Source organism: Natrix helvetica (assembly GCF_964273705.1).
Source record: "Natrix helvetica genome assembly, chromosome: 1".
Taxonomy (NCBI): Eukaryota; Metazoa; Chordata; class Lepidosauria; order Squamata; family Natricidae; genus Natrix; species Natrix helvetica.
The window spans coordinates 82,339,986-82,353,939 of NC_138548.1; the positions used below are offsets into that span (position 1 = coordinate 82,339,986).

At 38.9% G+C, this 13,954-nt stretch overlaps 1 protein-coding gene across 9 annotated transcripts in view; it reads right to left on the reverse strand.

The window, feature by feature from the left end:
* The window catches only part of TSPAN18 (tetraspanin 18), a 175,887-nt gene that overhangs the window by 81,183 nt on the left and 80,750 nt on the right, over window positions 1-13,954 (reverse strand). For 5 of the 9 annotated variants that reach the window (XM_081936320.1, XM_081936322.1, XM_081936324.1 and 2 more), the window contains exon 3: window positions 7,348-7,472. The exons of the other annotated variants lie outside the window; for them this stretch is intronic. The gene's annotated coding sequence lies outside the window, so the exon portion shown is untranslated. The remainder of the gene's footprint in view (window positions 1-7,347; window positions 7,473-13,954) is intronic. 9 annotated transcript variants of the gene reach the window in all.

Sequence of the window (13,954 nt, forward strand, 5' to 3'; positions counted from 1 at the left end):
GGGAATTGTAACCAGGTATACATCTCAGCCAAAACGAGGCTGGGGTGGGTGAAAGGGTTTTAAAAGTACAATGACTATATATGTATACTTTTTTGTTCTATTTTTTTTAAAAGGAGAATACATGTTAAAATTAAATATGTATATTGAAAAGGAATTATCAATACCATCAATGGATGACCATGTGGCAGCCGTGGCGAGGGGGGCGTTCCACCAGGTTCGCCTGGTGCGCCAATTGCGCCCCCTACTGGACCGGGATGCCTTACGCACGGTCACTCATGCTCTGGTGACGTCCCGCCTGGATTACTGCAACGCTCTCTACATGGGGCTGCCCTTGGGACGCGCCCGGAGACTGCAGTTGGTTCAGAACGCAGCCGCGCGGGCTGTGATGGGGAGTACGAGGTACTCCCACGTAACACCTCTCCTGCGCGAGCTGCACTGGCTACCTGTGGTTTTTCAGGTGCGTTTCAAGGTGCTGATTACCATCTTTAAAGCGCTCCATGGCACGGGACCTAGTTACTTGCGGGATCGCATCCTCCCACATACATCCCTGCGGCCAATTCACTCACACAGGGAGGGACTTCTCCTGGTGCCGTCCACTAGGCAATGCCAACGGGCGACACCAAGGAGTAGGGCCTTCTCTGTGATGGGCCCAACCCTCTGGAATGACCTCCCCCCCCGACATTAGAACCACTTCTGACCTCCGCTCCTTCCGGCAAAAACTGAAGACTCACCTGTTCCGATTAGCAGGCCTGGCATAATTACAACTGTCCCTCCTGGCAAATGTATTATTATCTGGTTATCTTAGGGTTTTTTAATCTGTTGTGTCTGTTTTAGGGATTTTAAAAAATTATATTTATTTAGCTTTGTACAGTTCTTTTAAGTGCATTTTAACCTCCTCCAAACTGTACATATTTAATTTTTTATTGTATTTTTGTGATATTCTCTATGGACTGTACACCGCCCCGAGTCCCTTCTGGGAGAGGGGGCGGTCTAGAAGCACAAATAAATTGAAATTGAATTGAATAAAATGGAGCTTGCTCAGAAGCTGGAATACACCAAGTAAATGAGATGAAGAGTGGGAAACAGAGGAGAGAGAGGGAAGAAGAGAGGGATAGGGGAGAGGGTGGGGGGAAGAGGAGGAGAGAAATGAGGAGTGAAAAGGGGAGAGAGGAGAAGGAAAGAGGAAGGGGAAGTAGAGAAGGGAAGGAGGATATAGGGGAGAAAGAAGATAGGGAGGGGGAGGAGAAAGGGAGAAGAAAGTGATGGATAAGGTACAAATGTGGCATATGGAGAGTAGAAGAGCCAATAATTGTTTTTGGGAGTTGATGGTAAGATGAATCAATGTAAACATTTAATAATACAATATGATGTTGGCTATGTAATAGTATACATGTGATTATATGTTATGAAAATGAAAAAAATAAAAAAACTTTATAACATAAAAAAAATCCATGGGGAAAAATACATGCTATCATAAGAACCGTATACATCTTTGGCACATAGTGATGGTTAACCATAGTTAGCCAGTGACGGCTAACTTTTTTGCCATTGTCTGCTGGGGGGGCATGGGGAGGGTCATGCACACACATGTACACACCCATAATTCTGTGCCTCCCCCACGCATGCACACGTGACCCCTGGAGTCTCCTGAAGCCTCCGGAGGGAGAAAAATTGCCAGAAACGAAGGCTGTAATCAGCTGATCAGCGCAAGCATGCGTGCTGGAGCTCACAGGGCAAGAAATGGCTCCGTGTGCCACAGGTGGCATGTGTGCCATAGGTTCGCCATCAGGGAGCTACACTTTCCATATTAGGTACAGACAACTATAGACTAGCCTTTATTTTGTTCCAGTTCCTTGCCCTGTCACTCACTGTAGGTTTTCTGCAGTATACAAAAGAATCAACTGTTCTGAATAGCTCAGGTTTTATCATTTTCTATAGCTGGAAGGGGGCACCCAACCCATTTTATTATTATGAAGCAATCATTCCTTTTTAAATTTCAAGGGATTTCTGAAGAGCCTACTCGAAACAGCTAAATTCCCTAATGATTTCACACAGTTTCAGTTCTCTTCATTCCGCTCAGCACATTGGTGACTCGGTTTTAATTGGCAACACCTACTGCAGCAGAAAATGATAACCAATTCTATGTACATAGGAGGAAAAATTTAAAAATACACTGGTTTACTTTTCATGTTCATACCTACATTTTTGATAATCTGAACACAAATATAAATGTTGAGATTGATCCTTTGAAGATAAAAGCATTATTCTATACAATTTTTTAACAAATCAGTCACACCATAACCCTTTCTATTACTTTAAGCTTATCCAAGCAAACTTAGTCACAGGTTTAATTAACCTTCGGTAAGTCCTCAGAAGGTTACTGTTATTACAATTTAACTCAGCACATATGCTAATCTGTTCTGTAATCCACCTCACTTCGTAAGGCGGCACAAAGTGGCACAATGTGTTTAGATGGCACAAAATACACAAGAAAATCCTTTAAGCATTCCCAACTTGTAGGTCAACCATAAACACATCCATTTGAAATTTTCCATTTCATTTGATGGAACTTGCTTACTCTAAGCCAGTGGTTCTCAACCTTCCTAATGCCGCGACACTTTAATACAGTTCCTCATGTTGTGGTGACCCCCAACCATTTTTTTCCCGTTGCTACTCTATAACCGTACTTTTGCTACTGTTATGAATCATAATGTAGATATTGATATTGGAAGACTGCTATCATATCACCCTTAAATCCTTTTTTTCATTCAACCAGACATACCCAGTTCCTGCAACTGTTCTTCATATGTTTGAGCTTCCAGTCCCCTAATCCTCTTGGTTGCTCTTCTCTGCACTCTTTCTAGACTAGAGTCTCCACATCTTTTTTATAGATGCAGCCAACATCTTGTCTGCTCCTAAATTTTGGGTCTGAAAAGAATCACATCCTGGAGGCTGGACAACCTCGGCTGCTATACAATCATATACAGAGACATACAGTGGCTTTATTCCCACTCCTTCCTTAACTAAGTTGCCTGCAGCTGCATTCACAAACTTGCTTATCCTGCCTGGAGGGATCTTCAACCTTGTTTGGGTTGTTTGCAGGAGTGCTCTTAACCTTAGTGGTGGTGGTAAGCTTAACCCTAATTTATTGGGCAAACGTCATGCATTGTTTATTAATTTTTATTTTTTTTAAAAAAAGTTTTTTTTTATTTTCTCTTTCAAGTTCCTTCACAAATATACACTCTTATAATTACCATTAGTTATATCATTATCATTAATCATTTATCGTTATTTTCTTACAAATATATAGAATACAGTTTGGGTCACTTTCTTGCCACCCTATTTTATTTTGCAAAAACCTTGCTCCTTCTATCTTCTCTACTTCCCTTCTCTGCCTTCTTCTTTCCTCCTCTCCTTCCTCCCTTCTTCTTCCCCTCTCTTCCCTCCCCTCCTCCTCTCTTCTCCTCCTTCCTACCCTCTCTCCTACTCTTACTTCTCCTCCTTTGCTTCCTCTGCTTTACCCTTTCTTCCTTTCCCTCCTCATCCTTCCTCCCTTCTTCTTCCCCTCTCTTCCCTCCCCTCCTCCTCTCTTCTCCTCCTTCCTACCCTCTCTCCTACTCTTGATTCCCCTCCTTTACTCCCTCTGCTTTACCCTTTCTTCCTTTCCCTCCTCATCTTTCCTCCTTTCCGTTGTTGCCCTTGCTTATTTACTTTCTCTGATGGGTTCTCGGGGTGGCATTTCAGGAAACCCAACTTTATATTTTCATTCATATCATTTTCTCTGTTACATTTTATTTCTAATAATAATTCTACTTGTATCATTTTTAAAATTATCTTGCATTGCATTTTTTTTCTCTTTTCCTTTGTGCATGGTTTAGGGTACTTTTAGCAAGCAGGTTTTCATTGTGTGAATGGGGCCAATTCGGGCTCCTGAGCTTGGCTCTTGATGACAGGTCTGGTTGTCGATTTAGATATAGTTAAAAGTACCTGGCAGCGGCGTGGAAAACATAGCCGCGTGCATGCCCCGCACAATTACAGCCCGGAGCAGGACCTAAGCCCCTTCCTCCCTCACAGGAACACTTTCCCTCCATTACGAAGTCTCAGAGGCTAATTGTATAGGGTGTGTGCACGCACCTATGTTTTTTATTGCGTGGAGCTGCGGAGACGCTCTGCGCGGCCATTCCGGAGCCCATCCGCGGGGATTTCAAGGAACGCGAGGTGTAGTCTAAACTTTAGAGTTGCGCTGGTCTCAGCGACCCCTGTGAAACCGTCATTTGACCCCAAAAGGGGTCACGACCCCCAGGATGAGAACCGCTGCTCTAAGCAAATTTTAGACTAAACTTGGGAGAAATCTGTTAAATGAAGCAGATGGAGCACTGTAAATAGAGATGCTACTTGAAGTTGTTTCCAGAAGAAATGGGATTTTCTCATTTCCTAGGGCAAAGCAAAGCAGTGCTGCTTTATCTCCATCTTCTTTATAGCCACTTACAGCCTTCTCTTGTATAATTGTGCACTTGAAAAAAGACTGAAAGAACCTTTCCCCACAGGAATGGCTGAAAGCTCTCTAGGGTGGCTTTGGCACATACGGCAGGCTGAATAGATACCAAAATTATGTAGCTTGACCCCCTTGTGAGGAACTCAGCAAAATCATGCAGCAATTACTGAAGCCACACAGCCTGGATTTCTGTGTTGCATACCAAAAATTATTCAGGTTGGACAGTTTAATAGGCTGTAGGAATAACTTTGGGTAATAAGAGGAAGAGGCACAACCAGGGCAATGATAGAAGAGAAGGAACAGAGGTAGAGAAAGCACTCAGAAGAGATGAAAAGTAGGGACATCAGAGTGTGTGTGTATGCGCACGCATGCACTTTTAAACTTGTATGATTCTATTAGTACATGGGTGTCAAACTTGATTGCATCACATGACATATTGTGACGTATCATGACAGGGTTTTTTTGCCTTTGCAGAGCCGGGGTGGACATGGCCTATGTGTAACGCTTCTGCCAGTTTGACACCCCTGTATTATTATAATCTTATCAGAAAAACTGTTTGAAGCCAGGCTAGTTATTTCACTGAGGCACATCAGGTGGCCTCTTCACTTTGCTAAAGCGAATCATAATACTTCCATGATCCCTATTTTCTCTACCTACCAAATATATGTACAAATCTATCATTCTGGGAATTGAACATGCTGTGGAAATCTAGAATACCTATTTTTTCTCTGGACCATGCAATTACATCTCATCGGTCTTTGGGATGATCTGACAATCCTCTGGAAGTTGTTTCCCTAAATCAGAAACAGTTGGTAGTCTTCCAGACAAGGTGTTCTAAATGAAACAAGACCGTTTCAGGGCAAGGACACGTCCTCAACCCCATGATCTATTTCTAATTCAAAAAATTAATTTTGCAAAAACTACTAGCCACCCCCAGAACAGATGGATTGGCATGATCCAGAGAAGAAAATTGAAAGTTCCAGAGCAAAAAGGATGTTTGTGTATTACAGGAGCTACATAATCATAAGGCTGCTATACATGCTTTATTAGAAATGATCTTTTTAAGTTGAATACAAGGGCAAAACATTGAAGCAAACATCAAACTACATTCGATCATTCTACAAAATATATGAGCCTGATGTTGAACACTAATAATACACTGTAAAATTAAAGGAGGTAAATCATTATTGTTCAAGATTGAATAGAACGATTGGATTGTAGCATCTAATGGACATTATTTCAAGACAGTTTCATCTATATGCTTCTCTGTTTAAGTACAGGCTCCAGAAACATTCACTGATTTTGTCAGGAAGTGTAGTAGCTATGGGCTTTGATTGGCCTTCCCCAAACTGGTGGCTTCTAGGTGCATTAACCTTGCAATTCACAGAAAGTGGACAACAGGCTTTGATTAAGTCCAAATTCTACAAATTACAATCCCAATCTATATGGAGAAAAAGTTAGGGCATCATACAATAGTGCTCAAGTTATGACCATTTTGCTTAACAACCATTTGAAATTAAGGTAACACTGTAAAAAGTAACTTGTGACCGGTTGTCACACTAATGACAGTCACAGTATCCCCACAGTCATGATTGTGATTCATGTGCTTGGCAATCAGCATGTATTTATGATGGTTGAAGCATCCCAGGGTTCACTGTTGGGAGAAAACTAGAAATGCCATTATTTTAATGTCTAGCCTTTAGGCATCTTAAGCGGTACAACAATTTTGCCATTAAAAATGCTAAAAAAAATCTATGCATGTAAATATTAGATTGCAAACTCCTATAGTTGCCCTTTGTTGAAAACAGCAGCATTAATGCTTCCACGCTGACAGAAAATATTATGTATATCTACAGGAGAAAAATTCCCAAGGGAGAATCCCAAGAAAAATCAAAAGAAAATAATAAAGAAAATAGTTTTGCTGTGGTTAACCAATGGATTTCATAACAGATAATTAGAATCATGGAAAGAAGGAACAAAAGAATAAGAAATCTAGCACAGGTGAATGGAACTTCATTGATTCCACTTGAATTTTCCATGCAGCTGAAATGACTGTAATTTTTTAAGATATTCTCATAGGTATTCCAGAGAACTACTTGTATCTGCTAAGCCACACATGACCCTAGATCTAATTTCATGTGAACTTTGGTCTCATTTAAAATCTATTATATCTATTCAGAAACCTACCAAGATCTCTCTGTCTCTTTCTGGCAAAAATGAATGAAATGTCACGAAAAAAAAACCATCCATGGCTTCCTCTATTTTAAAACACCACCCAATTCTCAATAAATTACTTCTGTACAAAACCCATCAGATCAGTCTGAAGTTGAGTAAGCAAAATGTAGCACTTTTTAATTAGCAGTTAAAGATGCTGAGCTTGTCAAGTAGAAACCAAAGCACCGCAGAACATGGGGAACATCTATTCCTGCCCCAGCTCCTGCCCACCTAGCAGTTTGAAAGCATGCAAATGAGAGTAGATAAACAGGTACCACTTTGGTGGGAATGTAACAGTGTTCTTTGGCATATAGCCATGTTGACCACATGACCACAGAAAATATATTTGGCCAATAGTGGCTCCCTCAGCCAAGAAACAGAGGAGCACTGCACCCTAGAGTCAGAAACACTTGGCTGGGGAAACCTTTACTTTACCTTTTATTGAAAAGTTTCAGTTTATATAAATGAAGAGTGATGTATTTTCATAAACACATATCTGTACTTGTCCCTTTTTTCTGGCTGTGGGCATTGACCTAAAAAGTTTACAAGCAGATGCATTTTATGTGACGAAGATACATTAGTATAAACAGGACAATCTTTAAAAGCTTAAGAGCAAAAGTTGAGCTGCCATCTCTTACCTTAATCTTGGAGGCCAGATAATTTTGACTTTTGGGTTAAATATTTCTTCTTTTCCTCAAGTCCAACTGATATAAACATGGATTGAACAGGAAGGCTTTACATCAGCAAGCAATAGTGCTTTGCCCTGTTGGGAATAAGTGGGAAGAAAAAAGAAGATTTAATGTTAAAGGTGCTGCATAGAAACCAGGAGACTGTGAAATCTAGTCCTGTCTTCACAACCTTGAGTTACATATAAAAGTAATAAGCTGGATTTTTTTTAAAAAAAATGTCAAAGCACTACCACAAAATTGGGATTTCACTGTTTTAGAACCTTCGATCTCATGGGATATTATATTATAAACTTTCCAAAGCAAATCTTGATATCAATATAAAAACTGAAGGATTTTATCACCACCTTTCTTTTCCAACTACTTTCTCAACAGACCTTTCTGTTTAAAACACATTGATTCAAAAGTAAGTGACAAAAAACATAGAGGGAGGGAGTTGTAACTAAAAATAAATATTTTTTACAAAAGAATTCTATCTCTAAAGATGTCATGGGGAAGCCGAAAGTTGACTTTTCCTATTATGATATTATGATTTATTTTAAAAATGGAACACAAACACCAATAAGCTGATTTAATTAACATAGTGAGATATAAACAGCAACCAGAATAAAAATACAGTAGTAATAACAATGACTGTTTGGTTTGGTGGCAACGGTGCCTCAGATAGAAGATCCATACAGAGAGTGGTAAGGACAACCGAAAAGATTATAGGAAGCTCACTTCCTGTTATTCAATATACTGTTTATAAGTGCTATGTGCTTAGTGCTCAAAGTATTGTTAGAAACCCACTTTACGGTCTGTTTATGTTGCTCCCCTCTGGGAGGAGGTTTCGAAGTATTTCTAGCAGGACTACTAGATTATAACAGCTTTGTTCCCTAGGCCATCCATCTGGTAAACTCACAAGATTTGTTTTTCCCACGATGTACATGTATACATCTGAACTAGACTATGTTGTTTCTCTGTGTCATATAATATATGCGGATATGTGGGTATAAGCATAAATTTGTATTTATTTATTTATTTTGTCATGTTTATGTAGTGTATATTGAAGGTGGTGGCTCTTTTTGAGAGCTGTAAGTGAAAAAATCATTTTAATGTATGCCGATCAGTGTACATTTAAAGTGATAATAAAGTTATTCTATGTCTATGCCTATGTTCTATTCATGACAGTGATTGGAAATAGACAGCAAAAGAATTAATTCAAGAGAGTGTGTTTTTGTAGGTAAGCAATTTGCATGCCCAGCTCTCAAAGACTCTGGGAGACTGACGACAACCAAATCATGAGAACACAATAAGAAGTATAAAATAAGTAAAGTAATAATAAAATAATAAAACAATAAACAATATGAAACTGGAAGCTGGTCAGATTTCAGAAGGAGCTCAATCCAGGGGGAAGAGCTTTGCTACCAAGAAAATGGTGTCTCCAGGCTCCAGATAGGAAGCATTGTTTAATCAAAAGAACCTGGAGCATGCCAAGCCTGTAGGTTTCAACCAACCAAATGGGATAACATCCATTTGTTGTTAATAAGGGATTAATTCAATCCTTAACTCTTATCATTAACTCTAGATTCATCCTTTCATTTCTAGAAAAGTTTACCCAGACCGTATCCATTCTTAATACAAATTTCTTTCCATGCTCATAATTATTCTCTGAGCCCCAGGTTCAATAGAGATATTTATTTATTTATTTAGCATACAATGTCAGGGAAATCTATACATGATCGATACAATGCAGTCCTGACGACCTTAATTGTTAGTTCATTCTGTTTGGGGGGTCAATTTCAATTTATTTTCCAAAGTACCAGAGGGCAGGACAAGAAACAATGGATGGAAATTAATCAAGGAGGGAAGCATCCTGGAATTAAGGAGAAACATCCTAACAGTGAGGACAATTAACCAGTGGAACAGCCTGCCTTCAAAAGTTGTGGGTGCTTCAGGTTTTTAAGAGATTGGACAGTCACTTGTCTGAAAAGGTATAATCTCCTGCTTGAGCAGGGAGCTGGACTAGAAGACCTCCAAGGTCTCTTCCAGGTCTATTCTGATCAATTGATTGGCTTAATGACACTGGAAGTGCCGGCCAGAAATGGTCTAGACTCCAGAAGTTTGAGCCCAGCTCCTTTCGCTTGTTCCCTAGCTCCTATCCACCTATCAGTTTCAGCAACCAATACTGCAAGTAGATAAATGGGTACCACTTTGGTGGAAAAACCTAGTTGCATTTGTGTATGCACAGAGAGCAGAAGCCAGTGCTGAACTCAGCCAGAAGTGAGGCAACACAACATAAGATGAGGCAAAATGAGACTGATGAAGGCATTTGGAAGAGCCAGCAACCCAAGCACTGCTAGTCAGCTGGTATAAGGTAGTTTGCCCCTGTGATGTTCCAAGGATAGACATTACGCCAAATAGAATTGTACAGTTTTTCTTTCTGCATGGTTGCAATGGCTGTTTTATTCTCATTAGGGATATTTTAACTTGTATTTGTTTTATGTAAGACAGTTTATGCTAAGTGTTTTTATTAATTGTGGCAGCATTAAAACATAATTAATAAGTAAATAAAAACTTCTCATAATGCATTTTATATTTGGGAAATGTAATTTAATATCATACTTCCATACTTTACTATTATATTTATTTCAACTTTGTATTAATGTAGGGTAATGCAATTCATCTGAAACTAAAATGGATTTACAACCGGTCTAGACTAAATCGTATGAGTTAAAGAGTGCACAAATGTCTTACAATGCCACACATTGACATGCACACAGACAAAATAGATGTCCAATCAATTTTGAAGACATTTTCAGAGGCCTACTAGATACAAAATATTATTTATGATGAATTAACTTTATTCTGAAAACCCTGACTCATTTATTTTCCAAAATTACACTGTATTCCTATCCTTTGTTCCATTCAGTTCAGATATGTAACTATAAGAACAAAAGATAAATGGAATATTTTTGCCTTCAAGCACCAAGATCCAGGAACACCATGGCCATTGTCTATGATATCTTAGGATTGTGGGAACTAAAGGACAATATTTGAAGGTACCAGTTTGTGGAAGGCTGCTGTAAATAATTATAAAGTTCTACAGTAACTGATTCTATTGAGTTTTGTTTCATTTTGAACCAAGCAGTAAGTGTAACAGGCAGAACAGCTATGCTGTAAGAGTGGAATTGAATCCACTTCTTGTAGATGCCACGATTTCATTTACTAGAAATTGGTAATGTTGCTTTCTGCCCATGATTTCCTGAAGCAGGGGGGGGGGGGACTATGGAAGATATAGAGATAAAGAGAATGCAGCTGATTCCCACAGGATAGGAGAAGACGCAATTCATTACCTCAGATGGTTTTTAGTGTTTTTGCAAACCCTCAGCTTCCCTCAAGTATGTTGATGCCATACTTTTTTTGCAGTTTAACATAGAATAATAAAACTGGTTGGAGACTATTCTAAACCCCTATTACTCCAATATGTCATTTATGCCATTAAGTAACAGGAGGAGGAGGAGGAGGAGCTATGCTGTTACTCAGTGCTGTGCAGCATTGATTACTCTGACCAGCCAAAAGACAATATCCTTGGCACTGGAGAAAGATGGCCAGTGCTTAATGTAATGATGGAGTGTATTGCTTTAGATCCATGTCATAGAAACTGGTTATAATAATTGCTTTCCTACATAAACAAAATGAGCCCTCCTCTATTCCCAGTATGTGACACTTCAAAATGTGCAAGCAGTAAAGTACAGAATAAACCTCAAATTACAGCTTGACAAACATACTTGTGACTCTATTAAGATTTATAATAATCCATGTGACAATAAAAAGAAGGGAATTATTACCTAGTAGATGACATGATTTTATCCATATTGCTGGAACTGATCTTAGGCAAGCCCCCAAAAGTTTTCAGCATTATTTATACTAAAGATGAGCAATTCCTGTGGGACTCAGCTTGGATGCTCCCACATTAGCTGATTGATGGATGCTAAGAGCTTTTCTCTCTGTATTTATTGTGCTGTATTTGCCTGCCTCTTGCCAAAAAGCTATTAGTGAACTACTGAGAAATATTTATCTATTCAATGTCTATGGACTTGCCCTATAGGACACAAAAATATAATCTAGACATTTGCAAACTGTGCACAGAATAGTTCTTCTGTAGTAGTTAGGGAGGAAAGCATATTGGGGAAAGCCCACTTTCCCATCATAACTCAAAGTACAACAGCATACAATCTACTCTATCTATTTGGAAGCAGCTAGAACAGGAAAAATGGAGAAAAATAGATTTAGTTTATGTTTGCACATACGATTATTAACTGAACTTCTTCATGAAAAAGAACAAAGATATTTACATAATACTATCCATACATCTTGGACTTTTAATTCATGCTGCTTTGTAGTAAGGGTCACTAATGGAGCTTTCTGAGCAGCAAAGTCCCTACTTTGTCCCCATCCCTATGGGGGAGGAAATATGGCATGTACTTTTTATTAATAGCAAGCATACTAGTTGTATTTCAAAAATTAGCTTTTATCATGTAAAAGCTGCCTAATATGTCATTTCTAACATCTTTACTTTGCGCTTTTATTTTAAATAACAAATTTGAAAAATAATAATAGTAACAGACTGCAAATGCCTTTTCCACAAAGAAACTGGAGAAATAAATGACCATCTAGGTAGAAAATTGCACAGATTGATTACAAACAATGGTAAAGTAATAACAAAGATGCAGTGGAATATCTGCAAAAAATATCACCTGCTTGCAAGCAAGAATGGATGGTACCATAAAATAGACAAAGTCCTCAGAAAATGAGGAAGTTAACTTTAGAATTCAAACAGGGAAGCATCTGTCACATAACACCCCAGGCTCAGACTTCTCGATAAGAAAGACAAAAAGTTTAGATACTGGACATGTTTAAGACCTAGAGACTGCAGAATAGAAGAGGAAGAACTGGAGAAAACCACAAAATGCAAATAGAATGACAAAAGAAATCAAAGATAGTACCAACAGTAACAGGTATCTTGGATGCAATCACAAAACAACTGGAACACCTCCTTTGGCACTGACCTCCCTGTCACCCTTACACTCTGCTCACCTGTTCAATTGTCTACCCGGCTCTGCCTCCATCCAGTGAGTTGTGCCCACAGCCAATTGACCATGTGGAGTTATCCTGTGACAACTTGGTAGTAGATTGGCAGAGACGAGTTGGTGGTGATGAGCTGGTTGTAGCAAGCTGGCCATGGCGAGTTGTCTTAGACCCATGGAAGGCATTGGGTACTTCTAAGACAGGAGTAGAGATCCTTTGATCCCATCTTTCTTTCTTTCTTTCTTTCTTTCTTTCTTTCTTTCTTTCTTTCTTTCTTTCTTTCTTTCTTTCTTTCTTTCTTTCTTTCCTTCTGACACTTACTTACCCAACCCTGGTGACTATCTGACCAATTCCCTACAGGTGGTTTTTTTTGGGCAAAGTTTTGCAAATGATTTGCCACTGCCTGCTTCCTAGAGAGAATGTTTGGCCAAGGTCACCCAGATAGCTTTGTGCCCAGAGGGGGACTATAATTCATGGTTTCTTAATTTCTAGCCTGATGCCTTAAACCATTGGTTGAAACAGACTTTGCCTTCAAATAATGGGGAATTGCAGATTTCATCAAGACAGTTGATGTTGCAAGGATCTATTGCTTCTCAGCAATTGAGGGTTGGACAATTGTCATCCTTGACCTAAAGGAAGGAAATTGTCCTTCAGGTTTTGTTAGATGGGAATTTTCAATACAAATTTGAGTCCCAAAGAGAGTAGGAGGAAAGGAAAGGAGCCATTGTTGATTTACAATGTAAATTTTACATGCTGTGGCCCTTTGTGTGAAAGAAAATAGCTTAACCTAATCATGGCTACAAGTCACGTCCAAAAGAAAAAAACAGAAACTAGAAACCCTGTGTGTGTGTGTGTGTGTGTGTGTGTGTGTGTGTGTTTGTGTGTGTGTACACACAGAGAATTTAATACAAACCATAAACCAACACTTTAAATAAATAAAAATAGAAATTGACCATGGACCCCTCCCAATATTTGCTATTGCAAATATGAAATGCTGTTTCATATATCACAGAGCAAATGAATAACCATAATATAGAATACTTGTGCCCATACACCATTTCATGGGAAAAGAAAATACCATCTCTTCCAATTTTGAAGCCAATTTACTAAATCATACTAGATTAAAGGAATTTTCTTTACGCAGCTCATGTTTTGTATTCTTCAACTCAGCATGTAGGATTCCAAAGGATAATTTGTCATTGTTGAGTGCTTACCAAGCAGTATGCCTACTTACAATGTAGCTCTTATTTCTTATGGTATGAGAATCCTATGAACCAAGTCAGCATGGGACAGAAGAATAAAAGAGTGAAAGGGATTGATTCAGAATCAGAATGTTCTAAGTGAACATGATGAGGCAAAGCAAGGGCAACTTGTAAACAACAATCAAATTACTGTAAAAGCAAATCAACAAGGAATTGATTTATTTTTATAGCAAGCATGATGTAAATGCCAGCTAAAATGAAGCACCAGATATGATCTTAATTTGAAG